This window comes from Myotis brandtii, unplaced genomic scaffold, assembly GCF_000412655.1.
Source record: "Myotis brandtii unplaced genomic scaffold, ASM41265v1 scaffold657, whole genome shotgun sequence".
Classification (NCBI taxonomy): Eukaryota; Metazoa; Chordata; class Mammalia; order Chiroptera; family Vespertilionidae; genus Myotis; species Myotis brandtii.
The window spans coordinates 1,905,263-1,914,381 of NW_005370552.1; the positions used below are offsets into that span (position 1 = coordinate 1,905,263).

Below are 9,119 nucleotides of genomic sequence, written 5' to 3' on the forward strand. Positions count from 1 at the left end.
ATATACACACACACACACACACACACATTTTTGTTTCTGCAAAGTGTGGTAGGATGATTAATAAAAGATTTTTTAAACCTAAAATAGATTCCATTAGTATAACATTTTGCAGGGAGAGAAAAATGGAGTTGTGGCATCTAGGAGTCAGAAACAATGCACTATATCCACCTGTTAAAAAACCTGTTCAAATTTGTTTTAAAAAGGACAATGGTGGATATTAAAACACTAGAGTCCATTGGACGCATTCGAAAAAGTGATGTAAATTTTATTTTAAAATGTCAATTTAGATATGTTGGAAATTATATTCTGTGATGGAAATTGCTAGCTTTTCACCAAAATCTATTCTCTCCATTATTGTAACTGAGATATAGTGTTTTGTTTTGGGAGGTACCAAAAGTTATACTGAGAGACTGAGTCTATCTTTGCCAGCAATTTATTTTATTTTTAAAAATATTTTTATTGATTTCAGAGAGGAAGGGAGAGGGAGAGAGAGATAGAAGCATCAATGATGAGAGAGAATCATGGATCGGCTGCCTCCTGCACGACCCACACTGGGGATCAAGCCCTCAACCCTGGTGTGTGCCCTGACTGGGAATTGAACCGTGACTTCCTGGTTCATAGGTCGACGCTCAGTCATTGAGCCACGCCGGCCAGGCATTTGCCAGCAATTTATTTAGCACAGGTTCACTGTGGGAATTATAATAGTTTCACAAGCCAATAGTATACAGGATAATATCTCTTAATAAACCAAATAAAAAAATAACATACCCCAAACAAATGACAGCGTAATCACACTATTGTTTCAGGCAAGGGGAGATGAAGGAATAAAGTTCAAGTTTTATATGAGATGTACCTTTTTATACGAGGCATTCTGGAAAGATGTGGCCAACCTGGAGCTGATTTCCAGCTGCCAGAGCCAAAGTAAACGTCCCCTCTGCTAGATCTGTTGCTAGGGAACGAAGACACCAGTGTCAGTGGCAGGCTGAGCTGCTCCAGGTCATTACTCCGGAGACGGCTGCACAGTCTGACACCTCGACCCACCAGAGAGTCACCTGGGCCCGGGGAGGGCCCTGTCTCCAGGGTCTCCGGAGGTTTTCAGGTTCGCGCAGAGCCGCCTCGCCCACACCAGAACCCTCAGCTCGCCCCACGGACCGTCAGTGTTCACTGTGTCAGCGTCCCCTTGTCGTCGCTGTTCTTCACGTGTCTGATCGGCCAGCCCCCGCGGGCCCCTCAGCAGCTGGGGGCTGAGCGCTTATCCGGCACAGCAGAGGCAGGAGGGCGGCCTCCTGGCACCACTGACTTCATTCTCCCAGCAGAGCCACCTTTCCCCTTTGTCATCCACACGTAGAGGACAGCAGCCTCACTGAAGTCGGCAACAAGGGGACTTGGAATCATCAGCCAATACTAAATATATGGATACCCAGCTAATTTCCCTTGAAACTAAATGTGACCATATGACTGAGCTCTAATCATTGGAATTGAAGCAAAATAATGAGTACAATCTATTGCTTAAGAGACATTTCCTGACTCTGGATGATCCCTCCCTCTCCTGTCCCACTGGCTAGAATGGATATGACTACAGTGACCTTGAAAATCTCCTACCAGCCCAGCCAGCGTGGCTCAGTGGTTGAGCATAGACCTATGAATCAGGAAGTCACGGTTCGATTCCCAGTCAGGGCACAGGCCCAGGTTGCAGGCTCGATCCCCAGTGTGGGGCGTGCAGGAGGCAGCCGATCCATGCTTCTCTCTCATCATTGATGTTTCTATCTCTCTCTCTTTCCCCCTTCCTCTCTGAAAGCAATAAAAACATGCTAAAAAGAAAAGAAAATCTATCAAAGATGGCAGATCTGCGTAGAGACCTAGAACCCTCAGTTCAGAATGTGACATGATAGAAGTAAAGGTGGTTTTTTAAGCCTGTACATTTTAGGATGCCTCTTTACTTTAGCATCCAGGCCTTCCTTAACTAATACAGGAATTGGTACCATGAAAGTGGAGTACTGCTATAACAAAAACCTACATTTTTTAACATTTGCTCAATGCCTAGGCAGCATATGATGAAGAAATAAATAGTGCAAGCTCGAAATCTGGGGACTCCGAAACAGCTGGTACAAATGTTACCTATGTTAACTTGGAAGGCAGACCATCTGCCTACCAAGCCCCCAGCATAGGGCAAAAGCCCGAAACCTAATGTGTAGGCTCCTCCTTGCTGCTGTAGCAGGTATTATAAGAAAAAGATGCGCTCAAGCAAGAAACAGCCAGTTTGCCAGCAGAGGTGGAAGGAAATAGAATCACATTCAAAGCCGCAAGAGCCTTACAGGGTTGGAAAATCCTACTGCTTCTGGACCCAAGAGATACATTTCTTATTCAATTCGTTATCAAACATTACGATGAACAATGGATCCAGATGGAGACATATCTCAGATTATGGTAATCATCTCTCTATTGTTTCAGATGGCAACAAGTGAGCTGACATTAAGAGATGAAAGGCATGGACACAATACGGAAGTAAAGAATAAAGCAGGCCTGAGAATTATGTCTAGAAAATTAACTTGGTTATAGATACTGGCATGTGAAACTGACTGGAAACAAACTAAAATAGATACCGCCTTTCCTATTTCATCAATTCCTTTTAATTTCCGTTTAATTGAGATACAGTTGACATTACCCCACTGTATAAGTTTAAGGTGTATAGCATAATGATTTGACATATATATTGTGAAGTGATTAACATAGTAAGTTAGTTAATATCTGTCATCTCATATCGATTTTAAAAAAGAAAAGAAACTTGGAACCATTACAGACCATGGCAGTCCAACGAGAGAATCCAGATGGCTGAACCAGAATGAAGTTTCAATCCTCTGGGCCCTTTTCGGACTAAACCGCCACCCAGTGTACCGGCCATTGTCTTGGAGTTGCCATTAGGGGAAGAAAGAAGCGTCATGCCTAGAAACGGTCAGGACGGAGTCCTGCGTTTTTAAAATAGGTCTGTAGTAACCCCATCTCTTTTGTCCTGATCATTCCCCAGGAGGTAGCTGAGAAGAGATGATTCTTTTGAGGTGACAACTGCATTTAGTGACCGAACTGCCTTATTAAGTGGTGTAGACCAGGAGGGGGTAAGGGAAATAGAGTCAGAAATCTTTTAAAGTCGATTTTTGAGGGTCAAACCCCACAATACTAGAGGCCTGTGGATGGTAGGTGAATGGAAAAACGATTGAATACCCTGACAATCAGCCCATTGTATGTGGCTTTTGCCACAAAAGAGACATTATTGTCAGCCTGCAAATGGTCCGGGCTGATCACATGACAGAGATTAGCTTCAAGGACCGGAGTGATTTGTTTGGACTCAGCTGATCAGACGGGAACTGCTGGACGGTAACTTGAAAAAATGTCAACAGCAGTGAGGCCCCCGTGATAGGCCTACAAGGGGCTCAAAGGTCCAATGTGGTCCATCTTCCAGGAACAGGTGGAGTCAATGCCCCCTGTCATGTGAACTCCCTCATTGGGAGACAAAGGGTCAGTGTCTGGCAGGAGTCCCAAGTCTGGCATGCAGCGGCAGCCTCTGCATCAGAAACATGAAGTTCTTTATTTTGTGCCCAGTATGTGAGGGTGGATGTGTTGCCATGTCTGGTCTAAGCAGCAGTGTTGATGATCCAGGCAGTGCAGGCTCAATTTGCAGCTTTATTTTCAGGTGATCTCGTCAGAGAACTGGCCTTTCCATGAGCATTTACATGAGTAACCCCGACAGTTTGATCAGAAGTCGTAATTGGTTTCCACAGCACATGGCCCCCAAGAGGGTGTCTTTATAGTTTTCCAAGTGGCAGAACAAGCAACTTGGCCGTTGACAACAGCCAATAAGTCAGTAAAAAAAAAAAATAACAAGCCCAGCTGTGGTGGCTCAGTGGGTTGAGCATCGTCCCATGAACCAAGAGGTCCTGGGTTCGATTCCCAGTCAGGGCACATGCCTGGGTTGCGGGCTTGATCCCCAGTGGGGGCGTGCAGGGGGCAGCCAATCAGTGAGTCTCTCTCATCATTGATGTTCTATCTCTCTCTCCCTCTCCCTTCCTCTCTGAAATCAATAAAAATATATTTAAAAAATAACAAGGTCCATCAACGGGAGTATTGGTCAGAGAGATGAGAATGGCCTGGAGTTCTGCCCACTGAGTGGAGTCATGTTCATGTTTGGTTCTGCAGAGTTGGTGGTGAGGTTGAATAGCTACAGCATTCCATGGGCACCCTTGGATTTCAGTTAGAACCATCAGTGAACCAGGCCCAGCCATTAGGGGAACTTCTGTGAATCAAGAGTCCCCTTGAGCCAGTGGCTTTGCTTCAGGCAACAGAGTGGGGGATAAATTATTCCCTCAAAGGGATGGATAGCTGTCACTTTTCCACATAAAATTGAGGTACTGCTTGGGCCAGGCTAGCTGCTTTCTTAATATACCATTTCCTTTTGACAAGCGAAGCTTATTGGGCTCATCTCACTGGGGGTCATGGAGTCATAGAATTTTCGTGTTTGTTTGTTTTTTAAATATGTTTTTATTGATTTGAGTGAGAGAGAGAGAGAGAGAGAAACATTGATGTGAGAAACATCTGTTGACTGCCTCCTGCATGCACCTTGACTGCAACCTGGGCATGTGCCCTGACCAGGAATTGAACTGGTGACCTTTCAGTGCATGGGGACAACACTCAACCAACTGAGCCACACCAGCCAGGGCTGGAGTCATGGAGTTTGAGTTGACCTATCCCCAAATAGGGACATCAGGCTGGAGAGTCACATGGCTTCCATGGGTCAATATTCAGTTTTTTGTGTGTTTTTTTAAATCCTCACCTAAAGATATTTTTCCATTGATTTTTAGACAGAGTGGAAGAGAGAGGAAGAGACACACAGAGAGAGAGAGAGAGAGAAACACCGATGTGAGAGAGACACATTGATTGGTTGCCTCCTGCATGCACTCCTACCAGGGCAAGGAGCATGCAACTGAGGTACATGCCCTGGACTGGAATAGAACCTGGGATCCTTCAGTCTGCAGGCTGACGCTCTATCCATTGAGCCAAACTAGCCAGGGCAGAAAATTAGTCTTTGTCCATTGCAGAGACTCTTAAACTTTAAGATGCATGGAAATCACATAGTTCAGATGTAGATCCCAATCCAACAAAGATAGGGGCCAGGGAGAGTGTAAAAATGGAAGAACTCTTACCATTTGCAAAGCGTGGAGGGACCTATAGAGTATTATGCTAAGTGAATAAGCCGGTCAGAGAAAGACAAGTATCACATGATCTCACTCATATGTGGAATCTAATGAACAAAATAAACTGATGAACAAAATACAGTGGGGCCTTGACTTACGAGTGTCCCGACTAACGAGTTTTTTGAGATACCAGCTGTCTCTCAGCCGATTTTTTGCATTGAGTTGATAGAGTAATTTGAGTTAACGGGCTCCTTAACGAGCTCGGTCTCGGAACGAATTAAACTCTTAAGTCAAGGCCCCACTGTAGATCCAGAGACTTGGAAGCATAGAACACACTGATGAATCTCAAAGGGAAGGCGTGGGTGGGTGGGAAGAGATCAACCAAAGAATGTGTATGCATATATGCATAACCCATGGACACAATAGGGAAAAAAGGGGACATATGTAATACTTTCAGCAATAAATATTTTTTAAAAATTTGCTATAAGCCTTTAGCTCCTGTTAGTCTTTTTTATTAGCCATCCAGGGCCATTGTATTGAGATATTACATTAGTTACCAACTCCGGTGCCTTTAAGTCCTTAGTCAGGGCTGTGATTTCCCTTTCTCTTCCTGGCATTCTTTAGCTTCTGGTGGACCACCAGAGAAGAGGCAGGGAGGTGGGTTAAGAAACTGTTTACACTTCTGCTATATACTGAATATTTGTGTGTGGTTCCCCCCCCCCCATTCATATATTGAAACTTAAGCCCCAATATGATGGTACTAGGACAGTGATGGCGAACCTTTTGAGCTCGGCGTGTCAGCATTTTGAAAAACCCTAACTTAACTCTGGTGCCGTGTCACATATAGAAATTTTTTGATCTTTGCAACCATAGTAAAACAAAGACTTATATTTTTGATATTTATTTTATATATTTAAATGCCATTTAACAAAGAAAAATCAACCAAAAAAATGAGTTCACGTGTCACCTCTGACACGCGTGTCATAGGTTCGCCATCACTGTACTAGGAGGTGGTGTTAGAAATGCCTGTCAACCGTGTCGCAGGAATGAGACAAACACTTGAAACTGGATTGGCAACGCAGATTTACTTCTGCAGAAGGGTGCATGCCAGCTGAAAGTCATGGGCAAAGCACATCGAATGGGAAGTCCATTCGGGTTTTATTCCCTGATGTGGTCTGCCCTGCCCCTCACTCTGACTCTGACTTGATTGGTCAGGGCTCAGAGCTCAGGTTCCCATTATTGTACGAGTGGCTAGTTCAGAGGAAGGGGAGGGGTAAGGCGGAGCCCAAGATGGCGGCCCCCTGAGAGTCTGAAGGTCATATCAATATCGCAGGACCTAAGATGGCAGCGAGCTCCTTTCTTTGACAGAAAAGATAACTGGTTCACTCTCACAGTGGTGATGAACTCCTTTAGCTTTTTCTTGTCTGGGAAACTATCTGTCCTTCAATTCTAAATGATAGCCTTGCTGGGTAGAGTAATCTTGGTTGTAGGTTCTTGCTTTCCATCTCTGAATATGTTGTGCCAATTCCTTCTGGCCTGCAAAGTTTCTGTTGAGAAATCAGCTGACAGTCAAATGAGAACAACCTTTCAAGTAACTAACTGCTTTTCTCTTGCTGCCTTTAAGATTCTCTCTTTGTCTTTACCTTGGCATTTTCATTATGATGTGTCTTGGTGTGGGCCTCTTTGGGTTCACCTTGTTTGAGACTCTGTGCTTCCTGGGCTTGTATGTCTATTCCCTTTGCCAAGTTAGGGGAGTTTTCTGTCCTTATTCCTTCAAATAAGTTTTTAATTCTTTGCTCTCTCTCTTCTCCTCTGGCACCCCTATGATAAAGATGTTGTTATGCTTGATGTTGTCCCAGAGGCTCATTCAGCTGCAGGGGGAGCTGCCTTGGTGGAAGGCCCTGTGATCCTCCAGAACATGGGAGGATAGGCAGTCTTAGGAGGAGCTGCCCCAGGGCCAGTTCTCATCTGCCTCTCTATCTTGAGGGAGGCTACCAGCGAGACAGTTTCTTATCACCTCCCTGGCTCCAGTGAAGTATGGTACATTCCACCTTGCCTCCTCCCCCTTAGGGCAGAGCTGCAGGCTATAAAACTACTTGGCTGCAGTGCAGAAATGGCTCCATGACTCATGATGCCTGTCTTTTGGCTTCTTTTGTTTTAATGTCCTACAGGACAAGGGACTCCGGGAGCTGAGACCATGGTGGTCTTTCTTTTCAAACTATCTATGTAAGGAATAAACCGTCTGAATCGATCTGGGCTTTGTTGTCTTTCCAGAAAATCCATGTGCCTGATTCTCAGATTCTCGCAGTGCGATGTAAAGAGGTCCAGGCGACACCTGCGCATGCAGCGGGTTGTGTTTCAGGAGAGAAACTGAGCTCAGAGAATCTGGATCTTCATAATGGGCAGAAGCCAGACTTAAAATTACTGCAGAGCGAGTGTGCCTGCCCTTTGCTTCAGATATAAACATTATCTGTATTATACTGGACAGTGAGCATGCCTGCCCTTTTCTTTGGAAGGAGACAGTGTCCCTTCAAGGATGTATTCTATAAACCCTCTTATAAAGATAGTCCAGAACAAAGTACAGTCAGTGGCTCACTTGTGAAATACACAGAAACATGAGCAACCTATGGGAACTTTCTCCCAACAAAGACTACATATTATAAAATACCATTTAGATTAGTTATCATCTAAATATATATATATTATTGATTTCAGAGAAGAAGGGAGAGGGGGAGAGAGAGAGAAACATTAATGACAAGAGAGAATCATTGATAAGCTGCCTCCTGCATGCCCCTCACTGGGGATAGAGTCCACAACCTGGGCATGTGCCCTGACCAGGAATCGAACTAGAATTGAACCATGACCTCCGGGTTCTTAGGTCGACACTCAACCGCTGAGCTGCGCCAGTCAGTCTTTTATAAACATTTGTCATTTAAAAAAATGAACCTGGTTTAGGATTATTGAACAAATGGCTATTATAAATGTCACCTCTGGTAGACATTAGAGTTGAATTCTGGGAATATGAAATAAGACCAAGCCAATATGATTTACTGAGGCAAATTTAGTTCTATGACTTGAAATAAATTTTATAAATGTAAGTAAATAAATAAAAGTAGGACCTTAAAAATGCTTGCACTCTAGAAGAAAAGGGGTCATGATGTTAAAACCCAGTATGCTATGGTCATTTGCATGTGGATTAAATGGGTACCAAGACTGTGAGGAGGGACACAGGTTGCTTGAAGAAGCTTCCAGAATCAAGGATCCTACTGCTGGAAAAGAACATACCTAAGTAGCTTTCAAAAACAGTATTTTGACTAAAAATTATACTTGGATTTTCAACTGTGCAGGCAGTTGCACCCCTAACCTCCATGTTGTTTAAAGGTCGGCTGTATATCCAGCATGCAAGTCCTTTGTTACCCAGATATATTATGAATATTTTCTCTTGGTCTGTGGCTTTTAATTTTTATTTTCTTAATACTACCTTTTGAAAAGCAGATGTTTTAATTTTTATTACGTCCATTTTTTTTCAACGATTTTCCATTGTGGCTGGTGTCTTGTGTTTGCTGAGAAATATTTGTTGATCTTAAAACTGAGAAGATTTTCTCGAATTCTTTTTCCTGACGTTTCAGCTTTAATGTTAAAGGCTTTGAGCTCTTTCAAGTTAATTTTTGTGGATGGTATCAACTAAAGGTCAAGGTTCACCTTTTCCCACCTATCTTCTTACCCTCTACCCTTCTTAGGTTCATTGGCTGGACCCTGTAAATTAGACTAACTAAAGACAGATGAAGAAGGGAAAGCAAGCAGGCATTGATTAGCGTGTGTATTACCTGTCCACATGGGAGCACTCAGAGATGAGTAACTCCAAAGGGTGGTGAGAACTTGGGCTTGTCCAGCATCTTAACAAAGAACAGTACATTTCCAGAGAAGTAACAA

At 43.7% G+C, this 9,119-nt stretch overlaps 1 long non-coding RNA gene across 1 annotated transcript in view; it reads left to right on the forward strand.

Annotated features, from left to right (window-relative positions):
* LOC106723846 overlaps window positions 1–7,014 on the forward strand; it is a 12,992-nt gene extending 5,978 nt beyond the window's left edge. The window contains exons 2-3 of the long non-coding RNA XR_001359581.1: window positions 2,216–2,218; window positions 6,933–7,014. This is a non-coding gene — a long non-coding RNA (uncharacterized LOC106723846). The remainder of the gene's footprint in view (window positions 1–2,215; window positions 2,219–6,932) is intronic.
* The last annotated feature ends 2,105 nt before the right edge of the window (window positions 7,015–9,119 follow it).